Source organism: Anomalospiza imberbis, chromosome 3, assembly GCF_031753505.1.
Source record: "Anomalospiza imberbis isolate Cuckoo-Finch-1a 21T00152 chromosome 3, ASM3175350v1, whole genome shotgun sequence".
Lineage (NCBI taxonomy): Eukaryota > Metazoa > Chordata > Aves > Passeriformes > Viduidae > Anomalospiza > Anomalospiza imberbis.
In genome coordinates, this window is record NC_089683.1 from 12,105,089 (window position 1) to 12,123,436 (window position 18,348).

Sequence of the window (18,348 nt, forward strand, 5' to 3'; positions counted from 1 at the left end):
TTTAAATTTCTTTTCATTCTTTTGTGTTACACCTCAAAATCAGGATTTTGTAGTTAAAGCCCTTGCTTTCTACTTAGAATTTAGTTTTAGTTTTAAATATAGTTTGGATTCTACCAGTTCCCTCAAAGAAGTTCTGTTTCCTCACTGAGCCCAGCAATGGGCACGGCTGCGCTGCAGTGCAGAGCAGCACCCCAGGGGCTCGCGCCACTGACTCACAACCAAGCCCAGAACACGCCAGCTGAGGGGTTGTTCACAATCCAAACAACAAAGCATTGTGTGCTACAAACACGTGGTTTGCATCTATTCCTCTTTTGTCTCCCACTGAAAATTAGCTTGATTAATAACAAGCATAACTCCTCTGTGCAGCTAGCAATAGAGAGCAAGGAATTTTAGCTAGAAACTCTTCCATCTAAGAAAAAACAGCTTCTGACAGGACTCTTTTCATAATGTTGCCCTTGCTTTAGCACTTGTTTCAAACTGTTCCCTGCAATAACTCTATTTTTCATGCTAATTGCAGCTTACAGCTCATTATTTTCAGGGGTGTTTAAGAGGCTGCTGTTATAAAAAAGGGTCATTTTGAAGGAGATGCCAACTTCTACACTCTCTGCCTCACTCTTCCCAATTATTTCACTGTCATTCTAATTGGTTATTACTCAGAGACAGAAAATTTACTGCTGTTTGATCTTTTGCTTGTTTGACAATATTCTCGTGTTTTGGGGTCTCTAAAAATGGTTGACAGCATCTACAGATCAGGAGTGACATCCTGTTCTGTCTGCTGCTGCTCACAGCTGTGTGAAGCACAGGCAGTCACCTCCCAGGTTTGGAGATCACTTGTGCCTTCTCCACCACAACAACATCTATTATTTCCACCCAATTCACTAAATCTGCTCAGGACTGGATTCTGACTCTCTCCAGCTTCCTGGATGAGGGTAGGGGGAGAAAAATCTTTCTACTTTGTTCAGTTAGCACCTAAACTCTGCATGCAGGGTTTCTGATGCTGTATCCTTATGTATACTCAGCCTTCTGTGAGTGTCATAACAGGGAAAATGGGTGGGCATTTAGTGTCAGCAAAGGGAATTAACTGAGCATAGAGGAGTTCCACAGCAAATCATCAGCCTTTGGGAACATAGAATCAGAACAACTTTCCAGGAAAGGACTACAACCATGAAATAAACTCTTCTAAGGAAATCTTTCCCAAGGTATACAGGAAAGAGGAGTTTCTTCTTGTGGTTCTTTTCCACTCCTCCTTACGTTTTGTTTAATGTGATGTGGCCATGATGAAATGCTTTCCCATACAGCCACTCATTGCCAGTAATAACACTGTTCTACAACAACACTATAATCCTGAATTTTCTGACGGAGATAACTGCTTAAAATAGGACATCAAATTTCAAAATTGACTTAAGTGAGAAATGGCTTACACTCATGGTTGGTTTTTCACACCATTAAAGTGTGCATGGGCAGCAGGAGTAGGAGAGACATGAGCAGTACAAAGCAGAAATGGCAGGAACTGCACAGGTTGATAGAGAGGGATCTGCAAGACAGTGCTCACTGACAAGGCATTACAGGACCAGTTCTTGCAGCCTTCCCACAGGCATAAGTGGACCTGGTTGGCAGGAGCAAATAATAAATGCACCTATTAAGAAAGAGTGGGAGAGGACCACCTGCATGTCTTTTATGGTGGCACAGTGGTCACAGCAAAGTTAAGGCTTGAAAAATAAATTGGTAAATCTATCTTTAAAATTAGCTATATTATTCTCTAATAAGAAAGAAAATGGGGTCTCTTGGGGGAGGGTTTTTTTAAGAGAAAATTATTCTGGGTAACTTGTAACAAAATCAGAAGAATCCTGGATCAGGCAAAAGGATGGAAAAATATCTGGTGGCTCCTCTTCAAAGAAAAGAAATATTATTGAAGAAAGGAGGGAGTAGACGTATTCAAAGCATTGTCTGAACAAAACTATCCAACCACCCCTCCTTTCTGAACGAGGGAAAAAGGAACTAGGAAGCGAATGTACAACCTCAGTCTTACTACCATAAAGACACTTCGGGACTTTAGGCCTCTTTATAGAAACAAGGACAATGAATTTTCCAAATGTTGTCTGTCACCAAATGTTTCAGTCAAGCTCATGATGTCAAGTGATGCAGAATGCAATGGTAAATCAGACAAACTGTGACGCCCTCCCACCCTCCCACAGGTGTATGTGAAACACTCATTTTCTCTATTTAAATGCCTGACAGCTACCCAATGTCATCATGTTTCCAAACACATTTTATAAATGATTTCTCAACAACACATTTTAACCATGCATTATAAATTAGCATGGAATATTAAAAAAATAAGGAACTCCTACTTTCAGAATTGCAAGAGAACTAAGTTGCCAGGAAAGGGCCATTTCATACTGGCCTTTTGGTGTGATGCTTCTTAATCCTAGATCTTTTAGAAATCTCCTCTGTTTTTATCACAGACAACATGCTTTTTCCCTTGGGAAGTTATGTTATAAAGGTGCCAAAGATTTTCTTTTACCTGACCCAAATATCAGCACAAGATAATACCCTTGGAAATGGATAGTTACTCTTTAAAAAACATGAAACCTGCTGTTCCTGAAGAGCTAACCTGAGTTGCATATTAGAACACAAAATATATGTTACATATATACATGAAAAATTATAAAGTCAATTTATTGAGAACTCTTTAACAAAGAAACAGTAAATAAAACCTTCAGAGATAACATGTTTTTTAAGAAGCAATGCATACTCTTCTAAAAGGGGGACCACGAACAAAAATATATTGTTAGGGTTATGCTTTCACATATGTTAGAGGAGTCATACTGTTTACTGTCTTAAGAAAGGTTGTATGCCTTTAGAAGTGGCAGTGTAACTTCTAGCTGTCACTTACATTCAGGAAATAGCTACTGAGATTCACCTTCAAACCAGCATCTTCCTGAATCCACTCCTGCTCACCACTGAAATCCTCCTTCACACACACCCACTGCCAGCCTCCTCTACCCTGATAGTAACTCTGCTCCAGCCACTTCTGAATTTCTCTCCCTCTTGTCTCATTTACGTCATCTTAGGTCTCTTTGTAAGGTCCTGGTAATTTAAAATGCATACTACTGAAAAAAAAAAAAAAAAGTTGTCAGGAACAATATTGGATCAATTTAACATGATGTATCTTTGGCAATTCAACAATATATCTGATTCCATTGACTTCTACCCCTTGATTCCCTTAAAATTTATCCCAAGGTTTAGTTTAGATAGGCAAGCTACTTATGTGACATGCTTTCTCTTTCCTAGGTAAAAGTAATTTCAATTCTTTAGTTAGCTTTTTTATTCAAAATATATTACTCTCATCTTCGAGCTTCAGCTACCTAATGAGTGCTTATTTGTGTTATGTCTTTATGTAAGGAAAATAAATAAATAAGCCCACCAATTAATCTTCATCCATTTAATGTGATGAAGGTTTTTTCAAGTTTAATTGATCTTATGTGTTTCTCATTAAAAAAAATCTTCACAATTATAGTGCATGAGTGCACTTTGATTTCTTTCAGAAAAAGCCTTATTTTTATTAGTATGAAGCTCATAGACCTACTAAGAGTCTTTAAATAGATACTCTTGATTCTATGTCTAAATTTCCTCTGTCCTGAGCACTTTGGGACAAATGTCTTAAAATCTGACTTACTTAGGCTTGGTGGAGAACTATTGACCCAGCACTCACCCATCAAGAACTGATTAAATGCTGACAGAAATGATCAAGCTTTTAGGAGACTCAGGTCAGTGAGGCCTAACTTAGTGAGGTTATCTCAAACAATGGGACTGGGCACATAAAATAATTGTTTACAATAAGCCCAGCATAAAAGAAAAGGATTTGACTGGCATCATATTAAAAATGCTGCACATTTCCTCAAATCCCTAAAAAAGTTTCTAGGTAGCAAAAAGTGCTACTAACATTTTTCAAGTGTCTGAAAAATTATTCTATTTAGAACAGGGTACTTCCCATGAAAATGTAATAATAGCAATGGCACAAAAATACAGATTCAGCTGCCCTGAAATGGATATCAGCTTTATGTGAAGATGGTTTTGTGATCGTATTCCTGAAACTATAGAAAAAAGCACCAGTCAGCCTTTTGAATATCACTGCTTTTGAACACCTCCTCTTGACCTGCTTTGCTTCACCCAAAGAAATGTCAATTCACTTCTGCTATTTATATAGTTATTCTGTATTAATTTAATTGTTATTTGAACTTTGTTTATGGGCAAAGATCTGAACTGGAGCCTCCCACCTATCTAGAGAATGCTCTAGAGATGCATTCAGGTTTGTGTCCTTGTCTATCATTCCTTCACAGCTGGTGAAAATGTTTCTTATTCCATGCCTCTCTGACTGAGAAGTTAAGACTCCAACCTTGAAGCTTAAGGGCTTTCAATCTCTGCTGTAGACAATGAGGAGTCTTTAAATAAACCAAAATGACAACAAGCAAAAGGTGCTAGACCATTAGTTGCATGGTAGGATACCTTGGTTCATTTTCCTAAGGCAGACAAAGAATTTTAGCCAGGTTTCCCAATACAAAAGCTTAGCCTCTAAGTTTTTCAGCTTCTTTCTTGATGAAGCTACCCCTTTCATTCCTTCTTCTGTTTAGCGATGAATCCATTGACATTATCTGCTCACAAAATACTGTTTGGGAATTTAATATTATGAACAACAAACAACTCTATTCTAGCAAAATTTAAAAAAAAAATAAAATACGGGTTTTTTTTATTTGCATGTTTTGTTTCACTTCTTGGCCACCCCTGTCCTGGTTGGCACAGAAATGCCAGCCAGGCAAGGGAGAGGATATAAAAAATACATTAGGCCACTAGGAGGCTTAATCCAAAGGAGGACAACAAGGATGGTGAAAGGCCTGGAGGGGAAGCTGCATTAGGATTAGTTGAGGTCACCTGGTCTGCTCAGCCTGACAGAGACCAAGGGAAGACCTCACTGCAGTTACAACTTCCTCATGAAGGGAAGAGGAGCAGACACTGATCTCTGCTCTCTGGTGACAGTGACAGGACCTGAAGCCATGAAGCTGAGTCAGAAGGGGTTTAGGTTGGATATCAGGAAGAGGTTCTTCACCCGGAGAGTGAAGTTGAGCACTCATTGGAACAGACTTCCCAGGGAAGTGGTCACAGTCCCAAGTCTGCCTGAGTTCAAGAAGTGTTTGGACAATACTCTCAGGCTCATAGTGGGATGCCTGGGGAGGGCTAAGATCCTTGTCCTGTGTAGGGCCAGGAGTTGGACTCAATTATGATGATGTTTCCCTTCCAACTCAGCACATTCTATGATTCTATGATTCACTACCTCATCCCTCCTAATCAACAAATCCAAAAAACAACTTTTTCCTGCAGTGTTATCATTTTCCTGAAGTGCTGTTACCATTTCCCCTAGCTAATTTTCATAAAAGTGTGCCCAGCTACTGAACTGAGTAATTAAGCAGTCCAGTAATTTAACATTATATTCAGCTCTGAGTTTAAGGCTTTTGGGTTCAAACTGTACTTGAATTTTGCATATTTTCTATACAAAACATCCCTTAAATACAGTTTTTCATCTCCATCTATGCATACATCTAAGCATTCTCTCACATTTTTTAGAACAGCCTTTTCTCTGAACTTAGCAGATGCGATACTGTGGCTACAGGCATCCTCCTCATACCCAGCTCATTTGAGCTTGTTATCACTTTCTTTAAATTACTACTCTATATCTCTCTCACACTTCATATACAATTTCAGAAACTGCCTTTTCAAGGCATCCTCGTCACACCCATCATCTTCTAATCACAATCAGAAAGTAGAATCTTGCCTCTGGTCATACTGTGGTGTCAGGCTCCTCTGCCCATGTTTTACGTTTTCAGACAGGTGTCATCAGACTTTTTATCACTTTCACAGCTGGAAGGATCTCTTTGTAAGCATCAACAGAGCTGGCTACCTTCAGGGATGTGGTTGGAAAAAACATCCTGTACTGTGATGCCTACAAAAATATACAACAGTGAGAGGCTGCTATGCCTACTGATATTATCTCATGGTTTCTTTGTGCCCCTCATGCATCTGTGCTTGCTCATAAATATCACCTCTTTACAGCAGGCACCATCCCCTTGCATTCTGCAACTCAAGTCCCATGCCACAGTAACTATTCTTACACAAATAATAATACACGAGTCTGTGTTTCTTAGAGATATTCCAAACCTTCCTCAGTCCTTGTGTTGAACTATAGCAAATTGCAAAGTGTTTCCCTGCTGCCAGGTATTGGTGGTTGTGCTGGAATATGAGTAAAATGCTGTTTAGAAATCTCTGTTGCATCCAGGGATCTAGCACTGGAATGTTATCCAGGCAATTATTTTAATTGGAGATAATCACTTGGGAAATGGATGGATGAATTAATCAATTCCAGTTAATTGGGATAATGACATTATTTATGCTGTTCACCTTTTTTTTTACCACCATCGTTAGGAAGATTTCCAACCGCAAGGCCAAATTCTTCCATGACACAGATCCACTGAGGCTACTGCAATTAAAGCAGGAATGAATCTGGTGCATTGTAAGTATGCAATAAATTGCCTCACTTACTTATTTTGGAGAAACCATGTGTGCAGCTGACCTGGGAATACTGAAAATTACTCTTTTTATTCCACTGTTACTATCCTGTCATTAGTAGTGTTGCAACAGGAGGTGCTCTTGGCACTTGTTCTAACAGAAATATATAACTTTTGTTTACATACCTATGCAGCTCATTACTAGGTGAAAAACAATCTGCAGCTTGGCATTTGTTAATGGGATATGGAACAAGGAAACAGCAGATGGAGTATTGGGCTACTGAATGCATAATAACTTTGATCCTGGAAGTCCTTGTGTAATTTTTCAGCTCAAGATAGTTGTTGAATTCCACTGCAAAGCTGAGCAGAAACCATGTCTGTGTTCAAACAATGAAGGCACAGTTCTTCCACACTAAACAGACACAAGGGTCAGGCACTCTCTGCACCTGATTGCCTGTAAAAAGGAAGAGAAAGGTACAATTTTGTTTGTCATTAATTCTTTGGTTTCTTTTACCTTTCAGAGAGAAACTCTGAAAACAGGATGGTGTTTGACCTCAGCTGACGACCAAGTCCCACAGCTCCACTCATTGCCTTCCCACGCATCAGAATGGAGAATATAATCAGAAGAGCAAAAATTGCAAAGCAAAGCAAAACAAGGAATTCGTTCACCACTTTTCACAGACAGGCACTAGTTCAGCCCAGGAAAGCAGGGCTCCATCACACCTAACACTGACTGATGACAAAAAATGCCATGACTCTGAATACCTCCTGGTTTATATACAGAGCATGGTGCCAGCTGGCCTGGAGTATCTCTTCAGTCAGTTCTGGAATATCCCTTTGGTCAGTTGAGGTCAGCTGTCCCAGCTGTGTCCCTTCCCAACTTCTTGTGATCCCTCAGCCTACTTGCCAGTGGGCTGGGGTGAGAAGCTGAAAGGTCCTTGATTTAGTGTAAACACCACTTACAAACAACTAACACATGAGTGTGTTTTCATTATTCTTGTCCCAAACCCAAAACAGCACTCTACCAGCAGCTAGGAAGAAAAGTAAATCTATGCCATCCAAAATCAGGAAAGATATTTCAATCTCCTACAAGTGATTGAAGATAAAATTTGCTGTGATATTGTCCCACCTATTTCTGTCTTCATCTCAAGAGAAATATAGTTCTGAATGTCCTCTTCTGCTCAGCTGTATTTCTAATGCACATTGGTGTCCACAAGACTCACCAATCTGAGAACAAGTAAGCATGGCAATAACCACTTTGTACAAAGAGATATTTTCATTTAATATGTTATAGTACCTTCACAGGTCTCAGAATGAGATCTTGGATCAAAATGATTCCTTTAATATATTTGTCCCTCTTAATCTCCATGTCAGACTAGTGGCTCTTTAAGTCTGATGGAATAGACCCAGATCAGTTGTCTTGCAAAGATAAAGATCCAATAATTCTGTGACATTTGGATCAGGATACACTGAACCCTGGGTACATCTCTGACTGCAGCATGGATTTGACATACCTGCCAGGCTGCATCAAGACAGTTCTGATTTTTAAGAGCCTTTTCTGCAGCAGAACGACTCTCCAATTCATGTAACACAGACTTGTTTCATAAATCACAACCGTTCATACTTCTGGGAGATGTCAAGGTGCAGCAAATAAATGTTGACAATATTAGGGTTTCTACAACAGAATCCTAAGTAGCTGCAATACAGTTTTCTGCAAATACTGCATGAGAAAAGAGCATGACAGATGAGAAATCTTGATGTTTTCAACTGCAAATGAAAGTACAGCTCCAGCAAACTATGACTCTTTGGGGTGGGGGAAGAAATGTTGGCAAGTGTTAGGACAGGCATCAAACCTGGAATTTCTCACAGGGTCATGTTTCTCAAGGTTCCTTCACTTCCTTCACAAGGTTCCAGAGCACTTTGAATTCAGGCGTGGTATCTTGTGTGACCACAAAGGGGAAAGCATCACTTGCAAAAAGTCAGTGCCTTAGGGCTCTCCTATTTTTGCACTAGGCTGAATTCAACTCTCCTGCCTCCCTTTGGAGACATTCCAGCAAAGACCACATCTGTGACTCACAGCGTGGAGATGGAGATAATGTTTAAATGGGACCCAGCAGGCTGCTGTGTGGTTTTGTTTTCATATTCACAGTGATCAGGGCACAGTGACAGGGCATGCAAGAGGCACTGAGTCACAGTGCAGGGCCTGGTTTTGCTAACACACAAACAGAGCTGGCTCAGGGGGACATCACAGCATCACCCACATATCTCCACGAGCCAGGAAATGCTTTCTGACGCTCCAAAAGACAATGACGTGCCACAGGAAGAAAACAGGAGGAAGTGAGAGCATTATCTGCCTCCCAGATTCCTGGACTTTTGTCAATAAAGCTCCCAGAAGACGATGATGATGATGATGATGATGATGATGATGACCCAGGCTACAAAAAAAAAAAAAAAAAAAGGTAAATTTTGCTTCTGCAGAAATTCTTCCTAATTAGGAGAAAAAATTCCTCTGGACCCCGTATCTGATAATTAGTTTAACACATTGAGCTGGAGAAGCAGCTGAACATCTGTACAGCTGAACACTGTAAAAGTTTTTAATGTCACCAAGTTTAAAGTAGAATTAAGTCCTAAAAATGCTTGTAGTTTTGAAATTATTTTAAATTATTGAAGTTTTTAATTACATAGAATTGGCATATCTCATCTTTAAATTTGCCTCATCAAATTAAACCAAGCAAACTCATTCAGTGTCTTATAGTATTTTTCCAAAATCATATATCACTCTGTTGGAACCTTCAATTTTAGTTAATTTCAATGTTAGTGACTAGAAAAATCTGAACTACTGCAAGCTAATTTTTATCAGTATTTTCTACAGCAGTATTATTATCTTTTTTTTTTCTAAAAAAATACCTTAAAGAAGTCAAGCTACAGTTTTACCACTGACTTTGATGAATCCAACACTTTGATGAATCTTTCCCACACTTATTAAAAAAACACTTTTTTTTTTCCTGCCTGTGGTATAGGAAGTGCAACCCAAGGTTTAATGTCAATGTCTTTCTCCTAGGAGCAGCTTGTTCCAGCAAGCATTGTGGAATGAAACATGGTTCAAATACCACAACCAAACAGCAAACTAAATACCTACATCTCAAGTAGTATTTCTTTGGGTCCAAGTCATCTCATGCTAAAGTCAGCATGTGTTTGATCTCAAATCTAGAAATAAATCCAAAACAAAAAAAGCACAAAAAAAAAAAAAAAAAAAAAGCACAAACAAGCAAAAAAAAAAAAAAAAAGGATCTCAATTATACAGAGCTTTCAAGTTTCTGCAAGCATCACTGGAATTCTGTGAAATTTGTGTGAAATGCTTACACACTTGTTTGGTTGTTCCTCCTTTATGTAGTTTATAGTTTTTTGAGGCTTCTTTAGGAAATGAGCATTTGACTCCTAGCAAAATGTGGTTTCTAAAGAAGGGAGATGTTTTGCTGTGCACTGCATCAACTACAAACGTAACCACAGACCCCATGGAAGGGCTGTAAGGTGCATCTCTGCTGCTGTGTTCAGCTATGCCCTGTCTCCATGGGAACATTTCAGCAGACGTGGTACCCGCTGGTGACTGAACAAAGATTTCCCTATTGCTCTGCAGAAAAGGCAAAATGTAAGCTGCAGTGAATACAGCATCTTTCTTTGGCTCTGAATCTGTAAGCATTGGCAGGCCAAGCCATCACATCATTCCTTTACTTTTCCTTTTTCTCCCTGAAAGGGAAGTAGTAAACAGGGAAGAAAGGGAATGGGTAGTATTTTAGCAGTAAAAAATCTATTTACAGCAAGATGGAAAATTTTGAAGTCAAAGACACAGCTCTTCCTTACAAATGAAGGAAAGATCTCAAATCAAAGCCACTCATAGTTGAGAGAAAGGTGCTTTATTGCAGTGGTGTGCTTGCTGAAATTCAGACTGTAAGACAAAGAAATAATAGTGAGTATATCATGATATGAAAGAACAATAACATCCACTTTCATTTCAGCTACTTTGCACTGAGTTGTATAGCCAAGAGAAGGTCTTTTCCCAACATTGAAGTGACAGGAGTGGTCAGTGCTTTTGAGTGGAGTGCTCAGTTGGAGTCAGCATAGAGCTGCATTAGAATAGTAGGAAAAACAATCTATATCAGATCAGGAAAAATATAGGGAGAAAGAAACCAACCCAAAGGATCTTGCTTTCTGTTCCAAGTTAGAAAATAAAGAAACCAGACTTAAGCCATCCTTACTTTAGCTTTTGGGGAAACTCCTTTAGGGACTTTTAAGTTTGAATGAGATGAAACAAATTAATAACTGTGATTTTTCATGCATTCCTCTCAAAGCCCAGTGCTCATCACGTGATTTGGAGCATTAATTCTCCTTTTTCCCCATAGCTTATATTCAAATATGAAAAGCATATTCAGTCAAGAAAGGAATTCAAAATTTACACTGATATGTAAGACAGGACAAAACATCTCTACCTTCTTCTCAGGTTCTGAGTATCTTTTGAAGAAGGAATGGTGACCAGATAAAAATATTCCCAACAGTCTCATCCTTCTGTGTAGGAAGGATATCAACATCATCAGTATTCTGACACAAATGCCAGTGCTATGCTTACCTTATGTTTTTCACTGCATAAAATAAACCTTGCTAAGTGGCAAGGACAAACCATTAGTTTGATTACTACTAAGAGTCTGCAACCTCTGCATATAAAAAACATCCTGCAATTAAATTTGTCAAGCATGACAGTACATGTTTTATTTATTTTTTTAAAATAATTATCACACTGATATTGTCAGCTTTGTTTACCACAACATTGATGATTATGTTTTCTTCTAATTAGAATGGAGATATTATTTAAAATTCTCTGCTCAAATGATTTGGAGCAAAGGCTCATGTAGATTTCAGGTGGTATTAAATTGTTCTCATCCACAAACTTAAAACTATAGAGCTGATATTCTTTCTGAAAAACCAGTGTTTTTTTCTTATTTCTTAGGATGTCAGAATAATTTCAGACTTCCAGAACTAAATGATTATAATGGATATAGTGATAACCAAAGCTGGATATGCCTGTGCTCCTTCCTGGGCAAGCAGGAGCTGGCTTTGAGCTGCACTGGGGGTGGTGGCACAGCTTGTGCTGCTTACGGCTCCTCAGCTCCAAATTAATGCCGCAGATGCTGTGGCTGCATCAAACCTATGTCCACTTGTGTCCTACACCATCCCAGACAGCCGGGCTTTGTGAGCATCTGCTTGCAGAGGAGCATGTGAATGGAGATGGGTGCTGTGGCACAGTCAGCTGCTTCTCACACCACGCAGGAAAATGAAACCCTTTAAAATTCAAATGCAAACCATGTTTTCTTAGCACCCCCACCTTAGCTGAGATCCTTTAGTGATTTGGCTAAGGCTGGAACATAGTGAGGATGCTCACATTCATCTGCTAAGAAAAATTAGTTATCATGTTCAGCTTTTTAATGTGAAAGGATGAAAACATTTTGTAATATTAATAATAATAATAATATATCATAATGATAATTATATAGTAATATAGCATAATAATAATATAGCATAAAATAGCTTCCAGGTGTGTTTAGGTGGTTAGCTGTATCTCTGTTAGGATAGCATTCCTTCAGGAATGACTTTGTTGTGCTTCCTGACCTCAGGGTGGATTTGTTGCTGCCTTCATGATCTGGAAAATAAATTGCATTAACTTCCCTGAGCAAGCAAGAGGGTCCCTAGTTTCTACCTTCTACAGACCATGAAAGGCAGAAATTAATTAAAAAAACCTGGTGCTTAAAGCAATGACATGGCATAAAAAGTTTATTTCTAAGAGCAAGAGAACTGTGTTCATTAAGATTGCATTCCTTTTTGTAGTTACAGTTGACAAATATTTGTTCCATTGTAATCTCCCCTCAAATTTGGTTTAATTTTTTAAAATGTTATTTCTGTTTTTAGCACTATATGAATAATTTTAAATCTTTATATTTTTTTATAATCCAACAGAGAGAAAGTGAAGAAAAAGAGGACTCTCCTGCTCCCACATTTGGAAAGAAAATCAAAATATTTTATTTTATTTCTGAATTACAAAATTATCTTCAAGGCATTTAAAATACCATTAAAAGAGGGATATACAAGTAGAGTACGTGTCCAAAGGAAGAAGGAAAAAAAGTATTGGAATTTCTTTACTATTCCATGGTTAGTACTGAAATTCAAAAAGATATTTCTTTACTTTTATTCCGGATAATTTTTCACAGACAGAAGAAAACATTTCTTTGCAAATCTGTATGCATATCAAAATTTGACTTTTTAAATGCAGTATTACTTTTTAAAAAGACAATTTTTTTGTCTATTTTTGAAAAATTAAAAGTCCTTTTATATTCCAACTTTGATATTTTCCTTTTTTCACAGTAGAATAAGGAAAAAAGGCTAGACAAAGTGGAGGAAAAACAAAAAAACTTGAAAGCAAAGTGGAATTAGAAACTAAAATTATGGAAAATTTATGTTTATTTGAAACTTCTATATGCTAGTGAATTTCATTTTGCCAATTAAATTACTCTGAAAGAATTTAGTATTTTCTTTCCAAATAAGTTGATTTTGATAGATATATATATACTTTTTTATAGAAAGAAGTATCTTTTTAGGTATTTTAAAAATCAAAATTCTTTGGCAGTTTTTAATTCTGCTGGTGTTTACCATAACCTGATATAAGGAGAAAATATTTAAGTCAAATTAAAAAAATTAGAGTAAGGTTTTTTTTCCATATAAAAAGCTTATTCATACCAATTCAGACTATTTTTCCCCCTAAAAACAGCACTTATTGTACCACTAAAATAGAAATAGACCACACAATGCTGTCATTGGATAGAATTTACATGAAGCCAGTAAAGTCAATAAGCCTTTGCTGAAAATATTTTTTCTAATTTTCCTTATTTATTTAGCTTTAAGAAGTATGCATTTTCTTAAGAGTCATTCATATGGAGAATAGGAGACATTTTAAATGCTATTCCTCTAAAGAAAAACAATTACCAAAAGACACTGAACTACTAAATATTTAACTATTTTTTAGTATTTAAAACAAGCAAACAAACAAAACACAAAAAAAACCCCCAAAAATTTAAAATAATAAGTAAACTTAAGCATCTACAAAGAGCATCTCCTGTGCTGCAGGTCAAACAGGTAAGGGAAGCCCTGAACTTCCATCAAGTCACAATGATTTTTTAAATTCTTATTTTAACTTTTCAACAGGAAGAAAAAGAAAACTGTCTTCAGGTTCAGAAATAAGCATGTACACTGTTCCAAGCTTACCTAAATCCTTACAGAGGTGAGAGATGTGGAATATGAATTTTCTAAGATTTCTTTAAAAAAAAAATCACAAAAATTTGTTAAAAAGTAGCAGCCTTTCCAAAGTCTCTGTGCCATGGAAAGGCTGCTACCTTTTTTATTTCTCTTATTTCTTACCTTGCTTTACCAACAGCTAGAACAACTAATATTTCTGTGGTGATACACTCTAATTCCCAGTTCTCATCTCTTTACCCCACCTGTGACACTTTCTTCCTTACTGAACACTAAGGAGTCCTTCATGAGTGCAGGATAAGATTCTTATATTTGGGACTCTATTCCCTAGGTTTTGAAAACTAGAAACCAAAAAGCTTTTTTTCATTCTATAAAATCTATTCTTATTTAATTTAAATAACTAATCTTATGCCTGTAGCATATTTCAGCTCAAGGCAGAAAAATCTTTAGAGGCATTTTTTTTCTAAAGGATTTCATACTGAAGTGATTCATCTGCTGGTAAAATGTTATGATATTTTCCCATGAATTTTATGTGACATTGATTTGAAAGCTAAAATACCATTAGTGCTCCATGTTTTAAATACTGAATTCCAATGTATACGCATACATGAAGGTATAAGTAGACAGCATCTAATATTTATCTTAATGGAGCTGACTTTAAAGATTTGAAAGTCCTTAGAAGGGCAGAGAAAGTAATTTTCTGGCCCCTTGCTGTAGATGAAACTATGATTGTGTTGTCCTCTAAATATACTTAGCCATCTACAATGAGCCCTGATATTATTTTTCTGATTTTTCTAACTCCTCGTGACAAACACTTTTTCATATGCAATCATTCCACGTACAAGTTTAACTGCTTGGTTAGAGTGTCATCATTAATTTATGATCAAACTCTGAGAAAGGTGATTTGGGAGAGGTGTACAGGACATTTCTTGCTGATGGGAAGCTAGAACATGTATAAATATTGCATATGATACTTTGAACAACGTTGAAGTACTTAAAGCAGGTTTAAAGCCTTTTTCTGAAAATGTATCAAAAAGAAAACATTTCATTTATGCATTTTGTTTCAAAGATGCTGTGCCTGAGTTGTTAGACAAATGCTAGTTTAGATAACCTTGTAGAAATCTATAGATTTTCAGAACACCTTGTCTACATATCTTAGGCTTCTCTAGAGTTTTAAATGTTTGTCCTCTGCAATGGAAAAATGTCCTTTTTTCTATAATTCATCCTTTGTCTCTGAGCCATTAGAAAATCACAGAAAACATCAATGTTCAAAAATTATTTGGTAATGGAGATGGAAGTTGCTATCTACTAGTAACCTGGAATTTAAATTGACTGAACATGTTTCACCACTACTCTTTTTTTGGTTTTTGGTTTTTTTTCTTTTTTTTTTGGTGGTTTTTTTTGTGTGTTTTTTTTTTTTAATTCCCAGACAAATATAATCATATTCCCTGGGTTTCAAAGTTTTTGAAGTTATAGTTCATCTAAAGTACACTGAAAGTTAATTTCCTCTTCCATTTTCTATTTCAGAATTTCTTTTGAAATGAAGCTTTGTACATTTTATCTTTTCATCTACATCGTGAGCTGAAGAAATTTGAGGCAGAATTGAGAACTATCCTAAAATAAACAAGCCTTTTCTTGAACATGCTTTGTTCTCTATTTCACTGAGGCTGGAAACAACTCTGTGTGAATGAGATACAGTCAAATGAACCTGTATTTTTTAGTAGCCAGAATTAAAAAGAAAGGAAAATTACTAGTTAAGACAGTCCTTAGTTCAGAATTGAGATGGACACATGCGCTGTAAATAGGCAAAAATTGTTTTCTCTATTTTCTGTGGAGCATTTGCCCAGTTGATAAATTTCAAGAACATGTTGGTTAAATCTCAGAAATATCTTATGGAAATTCTTATGGCATTATTCATACCTGTTATCTGAACAATTATTTCTGGTTTTCCTCCTCTGACCAATTACTCTGATGAGAATTTGGGGTTGATCTGATCCTGGATTGTCTAATTTAACCTTTATCAAATGGAGCCACCTTCAGGAAAGCCTGCAGATCTGTGAATATTTGTCATTCCATATGTCCAGAGAAGAACCCTGATGTCTTTAGTTGTGAGAAATATTCAGAGAGTTAGGACCAAAGAAAAAATGAAACACAATTACCAATTCATAACAATATTTCATATATCATAACTCTGTTTATCTACATTACAGTAATTTTAAGGTAAAATTCCACACAGTTTGTTATTCCTTATCATGCAGGCTATGTTTTTACAATAATGTTTTACATAAATATAATTTCTTGAAGAGAATTGAATATATAGTACTGGGTTTACATAATAAGAAATTTAAAATTATAAATTTTCAAATGAGATGCGAGGATTGTTTGTACACTAAAAGCTTTTATGTTTTTACAAGCAGAAATAGTGAAATGGCATTCTACTCTTGCATAAGTAATGTACAGAAAATATTGTGTTGATGTAGACACAGTTATTAATTATTTAATAGATTAATATTTTTATACAGTCCAGCTCCTCCTACATTTCATAGAAGAACCTCAATATTTAGATAAATGTTGCCTAAAAGAATGAATTTTATGATCTCCTCCTTAGCAGTTTGCTGTCAATGGCGTCTTGGGCCACTGAGTATCATCACTGGATAGTGACTAAGAATTATTTATCAAGTAAAATCTTTCCCTGTTCACAGCTTATTTCCTTGGAACAAATTATTACTTCATGAAAACTTTCATATTTTTCTTTCTAAGTAAACATAATTAAAACTAAGAAAAATATTGCTCCACCACAAAGGAGTAGAGAGACACTGATGGGATAATATATGGTGCCTCTCCATAGCTACAGGAGTTTTGTTTTTTTCTCTAGTTAAAGTTTGTTTTTTTTTTTTTTTTTCATTTTTAGCCACGAAAGGACTGTGATTGCCTTCCTGTAACTCTAAATTTAAACAAGAAAAACATATGCCTTCCTATACCTTTAATCCTGTATTTGATGCCTGTGTGCTGCAAATTGGCACAAGCTGTCATTATGCAAGGAAGGCCTGAAAGAAAAACAAGAATGGAGAAAATGGGGACCTAACTTAAACAAGAAAGAGAAGTATCTCAGTAATTGCAAACGTGGCAAACAATAGGATTAGTGGGAGATTTACAGCAATTTTTTAATCAGATGATAAAAATGTGGCTTGATACTTTGTACCTACAGGGAAATGGAGGAAGAAACTTGATCATCAGGAATTTCTCAGTATTGTAAAACTGGCAGAATTAATAATACAAGAATATGAAAAAACATGTCTTGGTTTAGCAGAATGCAGACTAGGTAATACAAAGGAAGTTTTGAGTGATTTCCCAGAAAACATGGCCAAAAAGAATATCTGCATAATATTTCTGCATATTCTCTGCTTTCTTTGTAAGTCTGTTGTTTTATAGGGATGGTATTGAAAGAAAACAAAAGGTTTCATATCCCTGAGTGCTTACAAACAAAATATAGCTGAAAAACAAAAAGTGCAAGCAGAAAGAAAGATGGGACCAGTGAAATACTGAAATAAAGTTAATCAAAAATAGACAATGAAATAGCCAGTGACCACTACAGGACAAGGATTGCTTGTTGCTGTATAGCTTGGGCACCCCTTCTCTGCAGAGCTGTAGTGCATGAAGGCTCTTACAAAGACCTTTAGCACTCATTCCCAATGGGGGAATTCAAATTCAAAGGAAAGCCCATTAATATCAACACTCTCTGCCTTCCACTTCAATTTAACATAATTGGGAAGGGAGGAAAGAAGCTGTCAAAAACTTTGATTGATCAAAAAGCAGATCCTAAAAGCAACAGTTCCTTCTAAAGACTAGAGGATATGAGGAAACATTAAAACTGAACAAATGGGAACAGTGTCATCAGTAGCAGAATCAGAGAATTTTAACTAAAACATTTTATGAGCACTTTGCTATTAGACTGAAATGCTCATACAGTGCTGATTTAAGATATTCTCTCAGAAGCAACTACAAATATAAATGTAGCTTTAATACACCTGTAGTTCAGAAAGTTATTATTTGTCTGTATAAGCAGAGATCAAAATGGCTTTTGTCATCTGTTTGTCATACAGTATGAAAAATATTCCAAAATATTATGGAATGAGGAACAATAAAAGCCTCTTCCTTCTTTAAGAATCACAGAATCACAAAATTGTTTGGTTTGGAAGAGATCTCAAGGATCATTTAGTTGCAACTTTCCTGCTATGGGGGGCTGTAATCCATGTTTCATAGATCAGTTGAAATGTTTATGAGGAATATTACTGGTTTTAATGGCCCATTTCCTACCTGTTTCCCTAATCTGAGAAAATAAGTAATAGCAAATGCTCCCCACCAGATCCATCAAATACTACAAAATTTTCAGCCAAGGTCATGATGATAAAGTTAGCATGAATCCAATCCAATCCAATCCAATCCAATCCAATCCAGTAATAAGAAAGAAATCTGTGCAAAAAGTGTCTCA